The sequence below is a fragment of the Pleurodeles waltl genome, chromosome 3_1, assembly GCF_031143425.1.
Source record: "Pleurodeles waltl isolate 20211129_DDA chromosome 3_1, aPleWal1.hap1.20221129, whole genome shotgun sequence".
Taxonomy (NCBI): domain Eukaryota; kingdom Metazoa; phylum Chordata; class Amphibia; order Caudata; family Salamandridae; genus Pleurodeles; species Pleurodeles waltl.
This window is the reverse complement of record NC_090440.1, coordinates 611,846,220-611,868,763: the sequence shown is the minus strand read 5'-3', so window position 1 is coordinate 611,868,763 and position 22,544 is coordinate 611,846,220. Positions and strand designations below refer to the sequence as shown.

At 46.3% G+C, this 22,544-nt stretch overlaps 1 protein-coding gene across 3 annotated transcripts in view; it reads right to left on the bottom strand.

Annotated features, from left to right (window-relative positions):
* The window catches only part of PHRF1 (PHD and ring finger domains 1), a 606,102-nt gene that overhangs the window by 500,992 nt on the left and 82,566 nt on the right, over positions 1–22,544 (bottom strand). The window lies entirely within an intron of this gene.

Sequence of the window (22,544 nt, the reverse complement as noted above, 5' to 3'; positions counted from 1 at the left end):
AATATTTAATTCAAAATGATATAAGAATATCTGCAAGCCATGAACTGCATGACATGACCACTATTCTTTTATCTATGTCCTTGCTCAGCACTGAATTGCAAGTCAATACAAATGTGCAGAAGGCTGAAAAATTACCAACTTTTAATAAAAACAAATCCAGTGTCCCCTAAAGCTACAACCTAGGATGACTGGGGCCAAAGCTGCAAAGCTTAGAGAAGAATGTCAGACTAATGACAGACCTCAGGAGAGGTTTGATACAAAAGTCAACCTTTCTGGGAGAACACTACACCAAGGAGCAACACTAGTCCCTGAAAAGTAGGAGCTGAACCAGGTGGGGAAAGGCAGGGTGCACCATAAGCCTGAGATTGGACAACTGTCTAAGGAGGATAGGAGGACAGTCAAGAAGTAATGAGGTAGGAAGAGAAAATAGGCGAATAATTGCAAAAGGGGAAGTGCTTTACTCCCATGAGTACATGCCAGGGGGCACCATGTTGTGTAATGGATTCAGTCAACACTTGGTATTTAGCCAATAGGCTTTCACTTTATGGAGCTTACTGCTTCATTATACCAAGTACACTTCTGAATCCCTATGTTCCAGCAAAAAAAGTGAGCAATATTAAAGAAAAGGCTGGCTTAAGGTGTTCCATGGTACACAACCACTTTGTGAGAACAGAGAGTATCTGACCCTCACCCTCAACGTTTTAATCAAATAAAACCAATCACTGAAATGATGTAAAATTGGCAAACCAATAAAGGCAGTGTTAAGATTTTGTAAAGCTTCAACCTAAGACATGTAACACAAACTAAGGATACAATAACTGTACAAGAAAACAAGCATTATAAGCACTCTTCCGCCCCATAAGCATCACTGTTCATGTTGCACCACTTCAAATGTGTCAAGACGAACTCCTATGAATAATGGAACCATATTTTGTACTTTATCTTTAATCATTTTTCATTGTTCACTTAAATTTCAAATCATATTCTGAGATATTTTCACAGAAGTTGTCTAAAGATCGATAAAGATATTGTATATCTATGTCCCCTATCACCAATGCATTTTGGGCCAGCAGATTTCTTGAAGAAATAGGAAGAACTAAACAAGCAAGTTATTTACCTTTGTTAGCGCTCTTTCTACATAATTCTCACTTTTACAATATCCTAGGCACCTGACTGGATCCAAAAGATTCAAAAGTATTGCTTCTGCATGCCATTATGTGTCACCATGTGGCTAGACGTTGACTTCGGTCCACCACGGAAGCAGTGTTGGAACTTACTGTTACTTACTCTTTAAGCATCTGTTTGTTGCATGAAGTGCTGTAGATTCACATTATACGCACACTTCAGCCATCTACTGCTGGACTACGAGTGCTGCAACTTGTTTTTCTTTGAAGAACTCTTTCGAGGCATGAAGCATCAGTGACTAATCTTCTAGTAGTGAACATGTGTTGGCACCGACTCCCTTGTTAGATTGATATTCACACAGAGAGTGAGTGGAGGTATGGAGTACGAAGTAGGATAGTACAGTGAAATGTGTGTTATATAATTAATTATGTAGGTTCACAGAATCTGTAGCAAACACAGGCTTACAGGGAGTTAGGTGGCTACATGCGTGTCTACTGCACTACATGCAATGAACAGATGCTTACAGGTTAAGTAACATAACCAGTTGGTAGCATGTGGGGCTGCAGATACACATGATTTGGACAACTTTTAAAAGCATGTGAGAAGGTCCCACCTGTTGAGGAGCCTCTCGTGTGGGGAAAACAGACATCTGTAGGAGGGTTGAGAGTTATAGCTGTCAGGCCCACGCAGGAGCCACCAGGATGAGCATGAATGATGTTTGTCACAATTTCTTCACCATGGAAGGTAGAAGTGGGAGAGGAGGAAAAGTGTAGGCAAAGATCACTGAGCGGTTCATCCTCATAGCAGTGTCAATGGATCATATGGAAACTTGGAGAAGTTTAGGTGTAGGAAGTTGGCTCTGTATGTGCTATTTCAAAGTAAGGAATAGCATGCACAGAGTCCAAGGGTTCCCCTTAGAGGTAAAATAGTGGTAAAAAGAGATAATACTAATGCTCTATTTTGTGGTAGTGTGGTCGAGCAGTAGGCTTATCCAAGGAGTAGTGTTAAGCATTTGTTGTACATACACAGACAATAAATGAGGTACACACACTCGGAGACAAATCCAGCCAATAGGTTTTGTATAGAAACATATCTTTTCTTAGTTTATTTTAAGAACCACAGGTTCAAATTTAACATGTAATATCTTGTTTGAAAGGTATTGCAGGTAAGTACATTAGGAACTTTGAATCATTTCAATTGCATGTATACTTTTCAAGTTATTCACAAATAGCTATTTTAAAAGTGGACACAGTGCAATTTTCACAGTTCCTGGGGGAGGTAAGTTTTTGTTAGTTTTACCAGGTAAGTAAGACACTTACAGGGTTCAGTTCTTGGTCCAAGGTAGCCCACCGTTGGGGGTTCAGAGCAACCCCAAAGTTACCACACCAGCAGCTCAGGGCCGGTCAGGTGCAGAGTTCAAAGTGGTGCCCAAAACGCATAGGCTTCAATGGAGAGAAGGGGGTGCCCCGGTTCCAGTCTGCCAGCAGGTAAGTACCCGCGTCTTCGGAGGGCAGACCAGGGGGGTTTTGTAGGGCACCGGGGGGGGACACAAGCTCACACAGAAATTTCACCCTCAGCGGCGCGGGGGCCGCCGGGTGCAGTGTTAGAACAAGCGTCGGGTTCGCAATGGAAGTCAATGAGAGATCAAGGGATCTCTTCAGCGCTGCAGGCAGGCAAGGGGGGGCTTCCTCGGGGAAACCTCCACTTGGGCAAGGGAGAGGGACTCCTGGGGGTCACTTCTGCAGTGAAAGTCCGGTCCTTCCGGTCCTGGGGGCTGCGGGTGCAGGGTCTTTTCCAGGCGTCGGGACTTAGGTTTCAGAGAGTCGCGGTCAGGGGAAGCCTCGGGATTCCCTCTGCAGGCGGCGCTGTGGGGGCTCAGGGGGGACAGGTTTTGGTACTCACAGTCGTAGAGTAGTCCGGGGGTCCTCCCTGAGGTGTTGGTTCTCCACCAGCCGAGTCGGGGTCACCGGGTGCAGTGTTGCAAGTCTCACGTTTCTTGCGGGGAGATTGCAGGGTTATTTAAAGCTGCTCCTTTGGATAAAGTTGCAGTCTTTTTGGAGCAGGTCCGCTGTCCTCGGGAGTTTCTTGTCGTCGTCGAAGCAGGGCAGTCCTCAGAGGATGCAGAGGTCGCTGGTCCCTTTGGAAGGCGTCGCTGGAGCAGAGTTCTTTGGAAGGCAGGAGACAGGCCGGTGAGTTTCTGGAGCCAAGGCAGTTGTTGTCTTCTGGTCTTCCTCTGCAGGGGTTTTCAGCTAGGCAGTCCTTCTTCTTGTTGTTGCAGGAATCTAGTTTCTAGGTTCAGGGAAGCCCTTAAATACTAAATTTAAGGGCGTGTTTAGGTCTGGGGGGTTAGTAGCCAATGGCTACTAGCCCTGAGGGTGGGTACACCCTTTTTGTGCCTCCTCCCAAGGGGAGGGGGTCACATTCCTATCCCTATTGGGGGAATCCTCCTTCTTCAAGATGGAGGATTTCTAAAAGTCAGAGGCACCTCAGCTCAGGACACCTTAGGGGCTGTCCTGACTGGCCAGTGACGACTCCTTGTTTTTCTCATTATCTCTCCTGGACTTGCCGCCAAAAGTGGGGGCTGGGTCCAGGAGGCGGGCATCTCCACTAGCTGGAGTGCCCTGGGGCATTGTAACACGAAGCTTGAGCCTTTGAAGCTCACTGCTAGGTGTTACAGTTCCTGCAGGGGGGAGGTGTGAAGCACCTCCACCCAGAGCAGGCTTTGTTTCTGTCCTCAGAGAGCACAAAGGCTCTCACCGCATGAGGTCAGACACTCGTCTCTCAGCAGCAGGCTGGCACAGACCAGTCAGTCCTGCACTGAACAATTGGGTAAAATACAGGGGGTATCTCTAAGATGCCCTCTGTGTGCATTTTTTAATAAATCCAACACTGGCATCAGTGTGGGTTTATTATTCTGAGAAGTTTGATACTAAACTTCCCAGTATTCAGTGTAGCCATTATGGAGCTGTGGAGTTCGTTTTTGACAGACTCCCAGCCCATATACTCTTATGGCTACCCTGCACTTACAATGTCTAAGGTTTTGCTTAGACACTGTAGGGGCATAGTGCTCATGCACATATGCCCTCACCTGTGGTATAGTGCACCCTGCCTTAGGGCTGTAAGGCCTACTAGAGGGGTGACTTACCTATGCCACAGGCAGTGGGAGGTTGGCATGGCACCCTGAGGGGAGTGCCATGTCGACTTAGTCATTTTCTCCCCACCAGCACACACAAGCTGGCAAGCAGTGTGTCTGTGCTGAGTGAGGGGTCCCTAGGGTGGCATAAGACATGCTGCAGACCTTAGAGACCTTCCCTGGCATCAGGGCCCTTGGTACCAGGGGTACCAGTTACAAGGGACTTACCTAGGTGCCAGGGTTGTGCCAATTGTGGAAACAATGGTACATTTTAGGTGAAAGAACACTGGTGCTGGGGCCTGGTTAGCAGGGTCCCAGCACACTTCTCAGTCAAGTCAGCATCAGTATCAGGCAAAAAGTGGGGGGTAACTGCAACAGGGAGCCATTTCTTTACATTAGGCATTTCGCATTTTCACAAGTGGTGAAGAAGTCTACGTCTGGGACACCAGAACTGACCAAAGTAAGGAAGAGGAACTTGTGCATGTGGTTCCCAATCGTGGACTTGTTGCTGCGTCCTACTAGTAGGTTTGCAAAGTCATTGTACACTCTTGGAGGAAATGTGCTAGGAGATGCACCTGGTGGTGGATCACCCAATGCCAAATTTGCTCTGATAGTGCTGACCGCTGAGGAGCGTGTGTGTGCCACCTTGTTTGCAGATAAAAGATGGCGGTCATGAAGTCTGTCCGCAATAGGACTAACTTTCCCTAAACGTCCTGGAGAGAATCTTTGAGAGCTATGTGCATGTCTAAGAGCTCCAGATGGTTGATGTGGATGTCCCATCGAGGTAGCAACAGAACCTGGACTGCCATGTCATCTAGATGCACTCCCTACCCGGCGAGTTACTTGTCCATAGTAATGGTCATTTACGGGTCAGGGTTTGCAAAAGGCCTACCATGCAACAGGTTGATGCTGTTCCACCAATGCAGAGACCTTTAGGTGCTGCTGGCCCTTATTAACACCAGATCCTCCGCCGCTTGTGTGCCTTGGCAAGAGACAGTCTTGGAGAGGAGGCATCTGAAGCCTGTGTAAAGGACTATAGCTACACATGAGGCCATCATGCGCAGGAGGCAGATTACTGTTTGAACAGTGAGAGGATGGAATGGTTGAAAAAGACGCAGTAGCTGCTAAAATATGCACCACCCTTTGATCGCTTAGGTAGGCCTTGGCAATAGCTACGTTTAGGGGTCAGAAAAGGTTGGACCTGAAAGGGCTGGAGGTGAAGCCTGGTGGCACTGACTGTAAACCAAAAGATATGGAGCCAGGAGTGTCAGCTTGGGTGTGGGCTAGCCATTCCTGTCTGCCTGCACTCTACAGTCAGTCAGTCATCTAAGAAGGGGAAGATGTAAGTTCCCAACAGCTCCCATGCCCCCCTTCTGAGGTGAGTGCTATCTACAGTCCCACAGGCTACATTCAAAACAAGCCTTAGCAAAGGCAATAGGTTTTGCTTATGCAAAATGTATTGGATTTGTCATTGTTTTTTTACATGTCGCACAGCGGTTGAGCTGCTGTGCAACACTGCTTAAAATGTTTTTTAAAGTGCTATGACGCGAGGAGAGCATTGTCCATGTTTTAGCACTTTTTTCTTTAAAAAAAATAAAATAAGAAGGAAAAGGGAAGGAAAGAAATGAGTGCAGGATAAATAGAGGGAATGGTGGGGGAAGTGAGAGGGGAGGAAGGGATTAGGTCGGTGAGGGAGGAAGAAACAATGTGAGAGATTAGGAAGGGTGGAAAGGGAAAATAATTAAGAGAAAGAAGGGCAGAAAGATGGGAGGCGTGAGTAAGGAAGGGAAGGAAGGATGGCAGGAGGAAGACCGAGGAAACAAGGATAGGAGAGAAAGCAGAGAGGGAAAGAAAGGTAGAAGAAAAAGAAAGGATTCAGTTAAAGGCAATAGGGCAAAGTATGAATGACTGGAGTAAGTGAAGGAGAAATAAGGGGGTGAAGTAGTGGGGGTGAAAGAAGGCCGAAGGAATGTAAGGAAGGAGGGTAGGAAGGAAAGTAGGAAGAGAGGCAGGAAAGAAGGAAGCAAAGAAAGTAGTAACAGGGATTAAGCAGGGCAATAAGGAAGGGAGGAATGAGGAAATTAGAAGAAAAATGAAGAAACAGCGGGCCTAAAAGAAGGATATAGGGAGGAAGGCTGGACGAGAGTAAAAAGGTCAGAGATTGGGTGGGTTTGAGGGGAGGAGGTAAGGTGAAAGACAGGAAAAGAAGAAAAGGAAGGGAGAGAGGAGGTAGAAGGAAGCAAAAAAGAAAACTGTGAGAGGAGAGAACATAGCAAAAGAAAGAAAGAGAAGCAGATAAAGAAAAGAGAGTAAAGACCTCCACAAAGCAGAAGACGGTGGGAGGAACGGGGATACTGAAGCAGTGATCTAAGCACTAGTCATGAACAAGACAGTTCTATTTCAGCGGTGAGCACGTCAAAAGCCACTGCTCATAAAACATGAACGTGTGACGAAAAACTGAAGTAATAGTCACATCTAATCTGCTCAGTTTAGGTAACATTCAGAGGAGCAAAGCACTTTCTGAACTGAAAGCTAAAGCGCACAAGTCGGACATGTCTTGGAAGGCAACAGCTGCTTTATAGCTCTTCTCCCAGCTTGAATTAACCTCCTCTGTTTGTAGTGATACCACCACTTCGCACCACAATCCTAAGGGGTGGCTGAGTGGAACCACAGTCTGGTGACACCTGGGGCATAGAAACCCAAGCGTTTTATTTCCCACAGGGAGGTAGCAGAGTGCACTGTTGTGTCCAGTCTAATTCCCCCTCCGCCCCCTTGCAAGATATATTGATTGGCAGTCACACACAATGGCATGTTTAAGTGATTCTTTTGGCAGACTGCGAGACATTCTACCTGGTATCAATGAAGCAATATATAAGGTCATAGGAACACGACTCCATAATAAACGCAATGTTTTTTCAATTCATGGAATTTGAGTTTCATTAATGAACGCAGTCTGCTGTGGCCAGTGGCTCTCTTTAAAGCATGCTCTTTGATGGCGGTCTGGCCCTCCACCCTTAACTGACCGCAGCTATTGAGAGACTAGGAGATGGCGTGCATGCAAGACAGAGTAGAATGCATTGTAATATGCATCAGAATTCGAGGATTGTAATTATTTTCTAAAATAAACAAAGGACAACGGGGAGTAGAGCAGGAGAGATTGCTACAAAGCGGGGGGGGAAATCGGAAAGAGAGGGATGAGCACAGAAAAGTAAATAAAATATAAGCCTGCTGGAAAAAATGTGTTAAACAGTAGGCGGGGCAGTTGCGAAGAAAAGCGGAGTGGTTTAAAGAGAAAGGGGAATGCTGAATGTAAAATATGAAGAGTGGGTCGCACTTTCTGGTGAGAGCTTTTTTTTTTTTTTTTTTTTTTTTTTTTTTTAAAGTGATCTCTGCAGGCGTGTGGACACTAGGCACATGATGCAGTATTTGGTCCAGGCTCCACAGCAGGACGACGGAGGTGAGGAGGACGAGCTGACCAGCAAAGTGACGTGAAAGCCTTCATTGGAGCCAGCCAATGGTAAGTAAAAAGAGGAGGGAGCCATGTGGGTAAGTATAGGTAAGTAAGGGGCAGGTTCTATACCCCTTTTAACTTAGTATTTTATTATTAACAAAAGGCTCTGCAAGCGCACCATGCAGGCAAAACCTAAAAATAACAAGACATCTGAGCATTAGGAAAGTGGAGGGTCAGTACTGGCGGTCGTACACAAGGCTACACACTTGTCCCAGAACCCAGCATAGACGGAATTTTCAGGTCATCTGGTAGCAGAGATGACATCTACAACCTCAGGAGAAGGATTGAATGCAGTCAACTGCCACGGCTCACTCTCCACACCCTGAGGTGCAGATTGCGCCTGTTCGGGTGCAGGACCCGTTTTTTGCTAATGTGATAGGAGGTTCTGAAGCAGTAGCCTGATCAGAGGACAGATGCTCTTTCCCAAAAGATCCAGGTACCATACTCTACTTGCTTAGTCCGGAGCACCTAGGATCACTTGGGCCCAGTTGTTCTCAGAACTCAAGGCAGGAGAGGCATCAGTGAAAAGACATTTAGGAGTCTCATACTCCACTCTATCCAGCATGTGTCTTCAAGTTTGTCTTTGTGAAAATTCCAGCATGCAAAAATCTAGAAAGAGCACATTCTTTACAGTGATCTCTTTATCTGTGTGCCACCTCACAGTGTAACCGTCATTTGTGACTGACCAAGCACTATAGACTGAGTTGGTCCACCCTCGCATTGAAAGATCCTGTCAGGTGGTTTAGGGCCAGGGAAATGCAGCGACATTCAAGCCAACTCTAGAGACTAAGTGCCTCAGTTGTGCCGCAATTGAGAGGCCTGAGGAAAGTGCCTTTGTTCAGCTTTGTTAGAAGCATTAGAGTGTGGAATCAGCCTTCTCGCCAGACAGACAAGATCCATCAAATGCCATCTTTGCCACTGAGACCTGCACATCATCCTGTAACCTTGTGCATCTCACCCAGATGTACTGCCGAAGCACCACATCAGTGCTGCCTGCTCTGCCAAAGCAGTTGGTATTGCAAGTCCAAAGAGGATTAAATATTTTGCTGCATCCTGACCATCCTGAATAGTTTGGGTCAGATGGGTTAAGAATTCTTCATGGACAGAAAGCAAGATCTCAGTAGCCATGCCCCATAACTCAAGAGTATATCTCCCCAGCAAACAACTGTCGTTAACTGATTTAAGCTGAAGACTGGGTGAGGAAAAAACCCCTTCCCAAATGCCTAAATTCATTTTAACTGTCTGTCGAAGTCATCGGAAAGAAACTGGGTGTCACTCTATTGGTTGAAGTCTGAACCATCAGACTTTCTGGGATGCGTGGCAGTAGCGCCTTACTTCTTGCAAGATCCCTGTTCACTGCTGGCTTAAACCTTGGTGTCCGCCAGGGATTCATTAAAAGGAAGTAAAGGCTCAGAAGATGTTTATCAACATTGTAAAACCACTATTAATACACACATTTTGACTTCCATAATAGGCTGCTGTACGTCCAATACCTTCACTGCCATTCTCATTACCACAGCAAAAGAAGCACACACTTTCATTAAGGATCCAGGAGGAGAACATAACCTAGTAGCGGAGAAGTGTCTAACCCGTTGGCCTCCTGCAAGTCCATGAAAAAATTATCGCTATCAGTGTTAAGGAAAATGATTCCCCTCTTCTCTATTGTCATCTATAAAGGCTGGCTGGCTCTGATCAGAGTCCAAACCAAACACTAGATGGAGCACTTGGATGCATCTAAGAGGCAAACACATAGTTCTATCGGAGTCAGATTGAACAGGGGCCTTGTGCATCAGTGCTGCTGGGGCTGACACTGATGCGAAAGGGACTGCAATTGATTTTGGTGCCGAATTGGCATTGGATCAGAACCAAAGATGGGCATAGGAGGCACAGATGGTGCTGAGGAAGGACTGGCCAGCGTTAACCCTACTGGGGGCTTACATGGAGGCTTAGGGCCTAAAGGTTCACCAGAGGGAGTCAGGAGAGAAAAACTACATTTCCAACACGGCCTTCATCTGTTGCAACATCACCAATGGCCTGAAACTCTGATTGCAACAAGAAAAGTTGCAGAATCGGCTCCTCTGATGGGGACCGGGAGCCCCTGACAGCTCTGTGACTTCTAAGACAGAGTGGTGAGACTGGGACGAATCTCCCTTGGTCTTCTCATCTTCTGATTTGACCTCCATTGAAGACTTGGCTTGCAACAAGCACCTGTCCCAGGAAGTGATCCATGCCCTCGACTTTGAGGGGGAGCAAGACGTCCAGTATGTTTTTTGGGTGTTCGTTGAGTTAAGGCTTAATTTTCCAGGACCACCTTTGGGTCCATAAAGACACACTCCTTTCCTTGTAGGACTTGGATTTGTACACCAAACCTAAACAACAGAGGCGCACAATGTGGGAATCTGTCACAGACATTTGTTTGTGATGGTCCCTACAACACTTACACCCTCTAGTTTTAGGAGGAGACATAGTTGCCTTGCACACTGATATAAAGAATTTTGTAAGAAAAAAAAAAACGCACCAACTTACATGATAACGTTGGGAGATGACCCAAGTATGAAGGCACGTAAATAAAGGAACTGACACACAGGGATGCCGCTTATACGCAACTCCATCACTTCTGGGGAAGGCCAAAGTCAACATGGATCAGCAAGATTCTACCTAACAGCATGCAGGAGCAACGCTACTGAAATCTTCCGAATCCAGTCTGATGCCTGGGGATATTCTAAAGGTGGGAAGTTTGTGATTGGAAGTATCCATCAGAATTCCAGGATGAAGACCAAATCCGGCTGTAACACATGTTAAATCATACACATTCATTCAGCATGATCTAGGTTGAGAGGTGGTAGAACTGGCTCATGCAGGAAGACACAACTAATTTGAAAAAAGTACTTGTTATGGAATTTCTCCACCTTATATTATACCATAGTTACTTAGAATGGAAACTAAGATTTTTCCCCAGGTTGAATGGTACATCAATTGGAAACTGTTCAGCTCCAAGCTACGCTGATCTGTTCATGCTGGAATTCAAAGAGGAATACATTATCAAAAACAAGCATTTGCAATGCAATAGGTCTCGCATTTTCTTGAGTTAGAGCTATTGGCATTGTAAATTCAGAACTGGACTTCTCTTGCCACACAAATTGGTCAACCCTGTCTCATAATTTCGTTGTTTCCTGCCACGTTTTGGTAGACAATGGCGGCTACTGACCTCAGAAATCACAAGCGCTTGAGGATAGACGAGATGTACAAGTTACTTACCTTTGGTAATAATATATATCAGGTAGAGACATATTCTAGTTGCAGATTCCCTACCTTTGAATTTCCCCAGGCATCAGACTGGATCCGGAGATTTATTTTCTTTGAGCAGTACACCTGTGCGCCGTTTGGTGGCGTTTGTCGACTCCACGGGCGTTGCAGATTGCTTACCTTTGAATAGACACCGAGCAATACCATTGAACTAAGATCACACCAAAAGTCCTGCAGGACCGAACAGCCATCCCTACAGACCTGACTGCCCAGGCAGTAGTGCTTGGTGAACGTGTATAAGGACGCCCACACTGCGGCCTGGCAGATATCTAGGAATGGAACACTTTGGTAGCAGCAGTAGCTCAGGTCGAATGAGCTTGCAAACCTCCAGGAGGTTGCTTTTTCGCCAAAGCATAGCACATTTTGATGCAGAGGTCTACCCATTGTGAGATGGTCCCCTTCTGCACCGCCTTCCCCTTTCTTTGCATCCACCTATCCCACAAAGAGTTGACCGTCCAGCCGGAAATCTTTGGTACGATCTAGATAAAACACCAACGCTCTGTTTGGATCCGGACAATGGATGCTCTCCTCCTCATGTGAGGGATGTTGTGGTGAGTAAAAAGTAGGCAAGGTGATAGACTGGCCCACGTAAAAAGGCGTGCTAGGAATGGGGGCTTCGAAGAAAGTGCCTGAAGCTCACTTACATTACGAGCAGAGGTGATGGCAACCAAGAAAGCGGTTTTAAGTGTTAAGAACTGTAAAGGACAATTGTGGAGCCGCTCGAAAGGGGCACACACGAGGTATGCGAGGACCAAGCTTAAATCCCACTAGGGCATGATGAATGGAACAGGAGGGAACATATGAGTGAGGCCTTTAAGAAACCTCCCAACAATGGGAGATTTGAAAAGAGAAGGTTGATCTGGTAGCCTTAAGAAGGCAGAGATGGCAGACAAATATCCCTTGAGGGTCCCCAGAGCAGATCCCTGCTGGGCAAGAGTGAATAAAGAGAAGGACCTCTGAGAGAGGTGAAGAGAGGCATATACCGTCTTGGTGGCGGGATGCCTGGCTGACAGGATGACATTACAGACTTCAGGTGAAAGGTCAAAGCAATCAACTATCGCCGCTCAATCTCAAGGCAAGGAGGTGGAGATTGGACAGGTTCGGGTGGATAACCACCCCCGCTGCTGTGACAGAAAATCCTCCCGAAAGGGCAGTCTGATCAGAGGAACGATGGCAATACTCAAGAGCTCGGGATACCAGACTATTCGTGTCCAGTCCGGAGCTACCAAGATTACTTGGGCCCGGTCTTGTCTGATCTTCTTCAGAACTCTGGGCAGAAGTGGTATTGGCGTGAAGGCGTACTGGAGGCCTGAGTTCCACTCATGAAGAAAAGAGTTTCCGAGGGAGCGCCGCCTTGGAAACTCCAATGTGCAAAACAGCTGACATTGCGCGTTCTCTGCGGAGGTGAACAGATCTAACCAAGATCTAGCCAAGGCTCTCCCCACTGCTGAAAGAGATCTTGCGCCACCTCGGGATGGAGACACCATTCGTGATCCACTACGCATCGACGGCTGAGTTTGTCTCCTCTGGCGTTCAGAGAGGCCGCCAGATGTTGAAACACTAGGGAAATGCCCTGGTGTTCCAGCCATGACCATAAGCAAAGAGCCTCTTGACAAAAGGTCCATGACCCCACTCCACCTGGTTTGTTGCAATACCACAGGGCAGTGGTGTTGTTGGTGAACACCTGCACCACTTTGCCTTTGAGAGAGGGAAGGAATGCTTTCAAAGCAAGTCAGATCACCTGGCGCTCCAAAATGTGGATGTGGAGCCCAGACTCCGCTGGAGAACAGAGGTCTCTGATCTCCGCCTCTCACATGTGGCCGTCCCATCCCAGGAGTGATGCATCTGTCACTAATGTGAGATCTGGTTGGGGAAGGGAGAGGGATCTGCCCCTGACCCAATCAGGATTTGAAAACCACCACTGCACGTCTTTCGCAGTCCCCTCTGAGATCTGAACCATGTTGGAGAGATTCCCCAGATGCTGCGCCCACTGAAACTTCACGTCTTACTGCAAAGCTTGTATATGCCATCTGGCATGTTGGACCAGCAGGATGCAGGAGGACATGAGGCCCTGCAGCCTCAGATTCATTCTCACCGAAAATCCAGGATAGAGCTGAAAGATCGGTATCATAGCCTGTATATGCTAAACTCGCTTTTTAGGAGGATAAGCCAGAAACTGCACTGTATCCAGAACAGCTCCGATGAAAGGGAGTGTCTGAGAGGGAGTCAGGTGTGACTTCGGCATACTGATAGTGAACCCCAGCGAATAAAGGAGGTTCGCCGTAGTCTGGCGGTGGGGGATGACTTTCTGGGGCATGTCTGCCTTCAACAGCCAGTTGTTGAGGTAGGGGAAGACTGGAACCCCTAAGCTGCGCAAATGAGCTGCAACCACTACCATTGCTTTCGTGAACACCCAAGGGGTACTGGTAAGACTAAAGGGGAGCACAGTGAACTGAAAGTGCTTGTGACCTACCACGAATCGTAGGTATCGTCTGTGGGCCGGGAATATGGAAGTAGGCGTCCTGCAAGTCCAATGCAACCATCCAGTCTCCAGGGTCCAAGGCAGAAAGGACCTGAACCAGGGTTAACATCCTGAACTTCTCCTTCTTAAGGAAGAGACTGAGGGACCGGAGGTCTAGGATAGGGCGAAGACCCTTGACCTTTTTGGGCACCAGAAAGTAGTGGGAATAGGATCTATGACCTACTTCTGGCGCAGGGACTCTCTCTATGGCTCCCTTGGCCAAGAGAACCTTGACATCCTCGCACAGAAGTGCCAAATGATCCTCCGACAGGTAAGGGAATGATGGTGGCATGGTTGGAGGAGAAGTCTTGAATGGGATGGAGTAACCCCCTCGGACGATCTGTAGAACCTACCCGTCCATGGTAATGGATTCCCAGTGGGGCAGATGATGGCGAATTCTGCCACCAACTGGTCCCGGATGTTCCAACAGACTAGGAAGGATCTGAGGAGGGGGTGAAGTGGGCGACCCGCTGGCTTCCTGATCCACGAGGTCGGTGGATCCCACTGACGCTTCCACGCAGGGGCTGTGTAGCGTGCGCGGGTAGGTGGCTTGGTGGAAATGAACGCGGTTGGGTGCCCCTTTCTGTAGGCACGAATCCTTAAAGCGCTTAAGCGCCGAGTCCGCCTTGTCTCCGAAAAGACGAGTTCCATCAAAAGGAATGTCCATCAAGGATTGCTGGACATCCCCTGAAAAGCCAGACGTCCACAACCAGGCGTGGCGTCTCAGTGCCACCGTTGATGTAACCGATCTGCCCAGTGAGTAGGTCGTATCCAGTCCACAACGGATCATGAACTTGGCTGCGTCTCTCCCATCTGTCATGGCTTGGGAGAGAATATTCCAGGCCTCTTCCAGAACTTGGGGCAGCACTTGCGCAACCGTAATCCACAGAGTATGGGAATGGCGGGCCAAAAGGCATGCGGTGTTCACAGACCGCAACGCTAGACTGTCAAAAGAAAACCTCTTCTTCCCTTAGTTGTTCAGTCTTGATTCCCTGTCCGGGGAGCAGTGGTGATGAAGAAGCCTGGATGAAAAGGCTCTCAGGCGTAAGGTGTTGGGTGAGGAAATGTGGGTCATTCAGCGCAGGCCAATGGCGGTGGGCAATCACCCTATTCCGAGGAGCCCCTGTGCTGGGTTTGGACCATGTCCCCTGTAGGACGTCTAAGTGCTTCGTTGAAGGGAAGAAGTGGTTCCAAATTAGATACCCAAGGCTGAAGCACTGCAGTCAGGAGGTTAGGGCTTACCTCCACAGAAGGAAGCCTCGAGGTTCAGAACCTCAGCCGGCCTTCTCACCACCACGGAGTATGACGCACCCTCCTCCGTAGCCACGGTCAGGGGAGGTGTCCAACCCACTGGCATCACCCAAATCCTACACTCAGTCCAGTTTGGGTTCAAGGGTCCAGAGGTTCATGGCCTGACACTCAGAGCACGACTTTGGGTCATGGTCACGCTCCAAACACCAGAGGCACACGAGGTGCGGATCCGTCACCACATCATGCGGTGACTGGAGTCACAGAGCTTCAATCCGGTCTTACAGGACATCCTTCGACGCAGCAAAACTCGTCAAAAAACTAATTCAACAAAATGTTGAAGCTTAGTCAAAAAATGACTGGGGGCGCTCCTCTCCGGACCTGCGCGTACGCTGGCGCGGAAAGAAAGGAACTGATGTCACCACGTCAGGTTGGCGCCTATATAAGATCGGGAAGTCATCACGGCGTCCGACGCCAATGACGCATGCGGAGTCGACCATCGCCACCTAACGGCGAGCAGTGGTACTGCTCGAAGAAAAGATCTCCAGATCCCTGGGGAAATTCAAATGTAAGGAATCTGCAACTAGAAGTCTCTATCTATTACTTCGGATTGTGTAAACGTCTGAACAGAAATTCGAAAATAAGGCTGGAAAAGCATTTTCGTTTTACATTAATGTAAGGAAATGCCTCCTTGGCATGGTTACCCCCTGACTTTTTGCCTATGCTGATGCTATGTTTTGAATTGAAAGTGTGCTGAGGCCTGCTAACCAGGCCCCAGCACCAGTGTTCTTTCCCTAACCTGTACTTTTGTATCCACAATTGGCACACCCTGGCATCCAGGTAAGTCCCTTGTAACTGGTACCCCTGGTACCAAGGGCCCTGATGCCAGGGAAGGTCTCCAAGGGCTGCAGCATACCTTATGCCACCCTGGGGACCCCTCACTCAGCACAGACGCACTGCTTGCCAGCTTGTGTGTGCTGGTGAGGACAAAACGAGTAAGTTGACATGGCACTCCCCTCATGGTGCCATGCCAACTTCACACTGCCTATGCAGTATAGATAAGTCACCCCTCTAGCAGGCCTTACAGCCCTAAGGCAGGGTGCACTATACCATAGGTGAGGGCACCAGTGCATGAGCACTGTGCCCCTACAGTGTCTAAGCCAAACCTTAGACATTGTATGTGCAGGGTAGCCATAAGAGTATATGGTCTGGGAGTCTGTCCAACACGAACTCCACAGCACCATAATGGCTACACTGAAAACTGGGAAGTTTGGTATCAAACTTCTCAGCAGAATAAATGCACACTGTTGCCAGTGTACATTTTTTTGTGAAATACACCCCAGAGGGCACCTTAGAGGTGCCCCCTGAAACCTTAACCAACTACCTGTGTAGGCTGACGGGTTTTAATAGCCTGCCACACTCGAGACATGTTGCTGGCCCCATGGGGAGAGTGACTTTGTCACTCTGAGGCCAGTAACAAAGCCTGCACTGGGTGGAGATGCTAACACCTCCCCCAGGCAGGAGCTGTAACACTTGGCGGTGAGCCTCAAAGGCTCACCCCCTTTGTTGCAGCACCGCAGGGCACTCCAGCTAGTGGAGTTGCCCACCCCCCTCCGGCCATGGCCCCACTTTTGGCGGAAAAGCCGGAGGAAATAATGAGAAAAACAAGGAGGAGTCACTGGCCAGTCAGGACAGCCCCTAAGGTGTCCTGAGCTGAAGTGACTAACTTTTAGAAATCCTCCATCTTGCAGATGGAGGATTCCCCCAATAGGGATAGGATTGTGACCCCCTCCCCTTGGGAGGAGGCACAAAGAGGGTGTACCCACCCTCAGGGCTAGTAGCCATTGGCTACTAACCCCCCAGACCTAAACACGCCCTTAAATTTAGTATTTAAGGGCTCCCCTGAACCTAAGAATTGAGATTCCTGCAACTTACAGAAGAAGAGGACTGCTGAGCTGAAAACCCCTGCAGAAGAAGAAAGAAGACACCAACTGCTTTGGCCCCAGCCCTACCAGCCTGTCTCCTGCCTTCAGAAGAAAAACTGCTCCAGCGACGCTTTCCCCAGGACCAGCGACCCCTGAATCTTCAGAGGACTGCCCTGCTTCCAAGAGACCAAGAAACTCCAGAGAACAGCGGCCCTGTTCAACAAAGACTGCAACTTTGTTTCCAGAGGAGCAGATTTAAAGACCCCTGTAATCCCCGCAAGAAGCGTGAGACTTGCAACACTGCACCCGGTGACCCCGACTCGACTGGTGGAGAATCAACGCTACAGGGAGGACCCCCAGGCGACTCCAAGACTGTGAGTAACCAAAGTTGTCCCCTCTGAGCCCCCACAGCGACGCATGCAGAGGGAATCCCGAGGCTCCCCCTGACCGCGACTGCCTGACTCTGAAATCCAGACACCTGGAAAAGACCCTGCACCTGCAGCCCCCAGGACCTGAAGGATCGGAACTCCAGTGCAGGAGTGACCCCCAGGAGGCCTTCTCCCTTGCCCAGGTGGTGGCTACCCCGAGGAGTCCCCCCCTTTCCTGCCTGCACCGCTGAAGAGACCCCTTGGTCTCTCATTGAAATCTATTGGAAACCCGACGCGTGTTTGCACACTGCACCCGGCCGCCCCCGCGCTGCTGAGGGTGTACTTTTTGTGCTGACTTGTGTCCCCCCCCGGTGCCCTACAAAGCCCCCCTGGTCTGCCCTCCGAAGACGCAGGTACTTACCTGCTGGGAGACTGGAACCGGGGCACCCCTTCTCCATTGAAGCCTATGTGTTTTGGGCACCTCTTTGACCTCTGCACCTGACCGGCCCTGAGCTGCTGGTGTGGTGACTTTGGGGTTGCTCTGAACCCCAAACGGTGGGCTACCTTGGACCCCAATCTGAACCCCGTAGGTGGTTTACTTACCTGCAAGAACTAACATTACTTTACCTCCCCCAGGAACTGTGAAAATTGCACTGTGTCCACTTTTAAAACAGCTAAATGTGTTTTATGTAAAAAGTATATATGCTATTGTGATTATTCAAAGTTCCTAAAGTACTTACCTGCAATACCTTTCAAATTAGATATTACATGTAGAATTTGAACCTGTGGTTCTTAAAATAAACTAAGAAAATATATTTTGCTATACAAAAACCTATTGGCTGGAATTGTCGGAGTGTGTGTTCCTCATTTATTGCCTGAGTGTATGTACAACAAATGCTTAACACTACTCCTTTGATAAGCCTACTGCTCGACCACACTACCACAAAATAGAGCATTAGTATTATCTCTTTTTGCCACTATCTTACCTCTAAGGGGAACCCTTGGACTCTGTGCATGCTATTCCTTACTTTGAAATAGCACATACAGAGCCAACTTCTTACAATTAAAGAATGAAAAGTCTTGCAAGCATTCTTGCCTTGCATTTCAATGAGCAGAGCAGCCTGAGAAGATGTATGGCCCCAATAAAGGAGATAAGCAATGTCCTGTGTGCACTGTTGTGAGTGCTGGCAGGGAGGGGCCCTGGAGAGAGACTCGAGATGCGAGGCAAAGCAAGCTTCACATCATTGCTTCTAGGTTTAGCTACGTTCTACCAAAAAATGCATACTGTGGCTTCGTGAGCTAAACGACTGGTGTTTCTTTCGAAAAATACACTTATTTTAGGAGCCAGAGGTAAACGAGGACAGCACTGGAATAAAGCTAAAACACATGTCAGTGATACAGGAAGAGATGGGAGGAACGGAATGCTGCAATAAAATGTAGGCAGCTACCAGCCTAAAAACACCCACAGTAAAGGGGAGCACTAAAGAAAAACAAAAATAGTCCAGATAAAGAAACCAAAGTGGAATAATACAGTAGTTGGTCTCTGCTCTGAAACAGAAAAAAGAGGGAGGAAAAAGGCAGAACTGACCACTAGCGAGCAAGAATTTTTAAAGGACACTGCAACCAACAAATGAAATTGCTTTAAGCCATAAGAAGTATACTAAAAGTATACACGAGGTCGATTGCTTACGCTGGACCTAATGAGTCCTGGGCAAAAACACTGAAGGCATGCAATAGGCTCCTTTGTAACATTCTTAGTTTAGCAAAGAAATTAAGAAATGCTGGAATACCACTTGGAATGTAAATGGACAAAGTAAATGGAAGAATATGCTCTACCTATGAGAGAGTAACGTACCTGGACGTACTGATTAACAATGGAGAACGGTATTAGGAATACAGACATTTACAATAAACCAACATATTGTAATATGGTTTCCATCTATGGATGCTTAAAAACCTTCTGCCATATTTCCAGAAACAAAATGCTTATATTTCGGAGGAGCAAATTTAGAAGCAGATGTTCATTATTTCATATGCTTTGTTGATATTTGTTTGGTAAATTGAGCAGCCATCTCTTATATACATCTAACATTGTGAGGATGTTATATAAATAAGGTGCTCACGGTAAGGTCTGAGGCTTACAATACATGTTTCTAGACATTCAAACAAAGAAATACAATACATCTCCCAACTGAAGCTTTTTAAAAAAATGTCCATAAACACATTTTTAAAGGTTAAAAAATGGTGATACATCACAATATGGCGCCCCTTTGGAAACAGAGATTTAGGGCATAAGAGAGGGACAAATAGTGCATATATGTATCTGCTAAATACCACATCTGCCTACATGCTGACAGGAGGAGCCATGCGGCATGACCAAAGAACAGAAAGTTTGACAGAACGGTACGTGTTTAGACACAGAATTTTGTTGGCAAGCTTAGGGACTAGTCCAGGCAAATGTTTGTACATTCTCGAGATCCATTAGTCGTTTTTTAGACTGGTGCAGGTCTTCAGAAATCTACTCACCCATTCGCTAAGGTGAGTCAGATTTAGTCAGGGTGAGCTAATTTTAGGGAGGACTGGCCCAGTCTGCGGGGTCTGGCGAGAGAGCTGGAACAGGCAAAGAACGGGTCTTTTTATCATTCAAAAAATTAAAACAATAAAGATGCCTTGATATCTTGCTTTTATCTTGTCATTTTTATTATGTATTCAAATACAGAGGATGAATTTTACCTTATGTCTCACAGATTGTGGATACGTTTATCCTGGTGATAGGCAGGAGTGTGGAGTTCCTATAGATCGATGTCCAGGATATGTTGTTTGGGGTCATGGCCAACAAGTTTTCATGTTTATTTTGTCCTTGCGATAAATAGGCCCAACCCTCTGCAGGGCAGGCCCTTTGGCTGCCAGTTGACAGTACCACACTAGGGATCAGGTAAGGGCATTGCCCGCAGTTAAGGTAGTATTTGTGTCCATATGTTAATGCTGTTCAAACCTGTATTTATTGTTCATTAATGCAAAGCCTTTATTATTAGGGTGAGCACTCTTAAGAAAATGTTCTAAGCTCGGACTGCACTATTGACAGTGGTTCCAGCATAAAAATGAGTAGGCACGTTTGCAGAGTTTAACAATTAGAGGCTATGTATAATGCTTCCAGAATGCTCTCTGGATAGATGCAAATATTTGCATAAGTTTGAAAGCAAGAGTGTTTCTTTGCTTTTAAAATAAAATGCTCATTAAAAATGCAAGTAGGAAAAAAAAAAAAACTTTGTGCTAAACTACTGTGAAATTGTAGGTGCCATTTCTTTGAAGCATCATTTAGTCAAGTGTGTTGATGAATGCTAGTATTTCCAAAAAATATTCTTAATGGGAAATTCAGTGTAACCAGTTTCAACAAGATTATGGGAAACATGAAAATAAACAAGCTTTGGCAAAGCCAATACGTCTGACATTGATGGTCATCGTTTTGGTTTTGTCAATGTGTGTCTTGTTTTGACATGGTTTGTGTAAAACATCACTGTTGTGGGAGCTGCCGGGACCCTCACCATCTTAAACTCTGGCGAAAAGCAAAAATGTTTTTGGGTCTCAAAAAGCACACATTGCCACAGTAGTTCCTGGAATAGAGTAAAATTACTTTATATGCCAATATGCTCCTTGGGAAAGAGGAGAATGTGGTCACTCACAGTGGAGCGAGTTGAAAAACAAAGATTGAATTTTAATAAAAACAAATGGTCTTGAATAACCAATAAGGCGCCCAATTCTTAAAGAAAATCACAAAAATGCACCCATTGTATATGCCATTGCAATAATGCAGATTTATGACTCATGAATTTACAAGAATTTACAGACGCAGGCTAGGATATCATACTCCCAGAAAATATTTGTGTACTACATTTTATAAAGCGCAAATACGCATGTGTAGACTTGCTCATATGAAAATCTGTTTAGTGTTTACAGGTTCACTTTCCCTCCAACCACTTTTTTACAACCCTGGAAGAAGTCTGACTTCGGCCTTTGCCAGGAGTAGTTAATTTCCAACCTTTCTCAGTATGGGAAAAGATTGGAGAAGAGCTGGTGAAAACCCCTAAAACATGCAAGTTAATGCATTGGTACATACTCAAAAGGGCATTCCAACCTAGAACTATTGCTTACCCCTATCTCCAGCCCCAGTATGTTGATTTGCTGAAAGGTGCAAAATAAGAGAACTGCTAGTATTCAAACCCTACAATTGTATGATCCCTAGCATAATCTGAGAGGCTAGTCTCCGAGCTCTTATATAATGAGACTGATGCCAAAATTTGTTGCTGCACTACATGCCATCAACGAGACAAGTGGATTTTTTTTAAAATAAAATTCCACACAGGTGATACGGGTTTACTTTTTGTTCTTTGTCTGCAAAACTGGAGGATTTTGTTTAGTGAACTGTAACAATCGTGCTGGGAAAACAACATTTAAATTGCTTCTCAACAAACTATTTAAGTATTTATTTCAGCAGTTAGGAAAACACTTTTTGCAATTCTGCAGTGCGGTGGAAAAGGATTCTAATAGGAGCAAAACAGAACTGAACACTTTACTTGGTGATACGCAAATGAGAAATATTGGCTGAAACACAATTTCCACACATTGTCGGTTGCACGCTAAGGAGGTTTATCAGTAAAACTGCATGCAAGTGGTAAAGTTTGTGGTCATTTCAATGGAAAATGTCTGTGAATGACAGAGAGCTGCCTTATCATGCTTTAGTAATATATTTATTAAGAGTGAGAATATTTAAGTATTAAGTGAAGGACATTTGCCCGCCTGTCAGGGGTCATGTGTATGCTAGATTTGGGCTACTTTTTTATTATACATGAAGCCAAAGTTTAGTCTATTAAATCAAACAAGTGATTCTTTTGTACAGCAGGCATGCTGGGCTCACAAATTTGAAGGTGCTCTCCTATGAGATGATGTAGGAAAATGGGAATGAAATGAAATATTTGGGTAGGATCACACAATTTGAGGCAAGTTTATGGGTAAACGTGCATTACAGTTAGGTTGAGTTAATTGTTCAGGACGCTAAACCTGCAGATCTGGTAACATTTGCCTGAGTTTTCGAGGCGTCTGGTAGGTGGTGTGACGGACTTGAACCTATATTTGCAGGATCAGCAAAGAAATTGGTTGATTGTTTTTTGTATGCATCATCATACTTTTAGGCACCAAGATGAACTTGGTCATTGGTAAGACCATTTAGAAGTGATTTCACATACTGATGAACTGTAGGCCAACATCTGTAATTAGCTTAACTGAGAGAAAGTAAGCAATTTGATGTTTTAAATATTTATGCACAATGATATAGGTTACTGTTAAAGTGCTTAATTCTACTCTAAAGTAAAGTTGCTAAGATTTGAATATGTGCAGTGATTCTATTTTT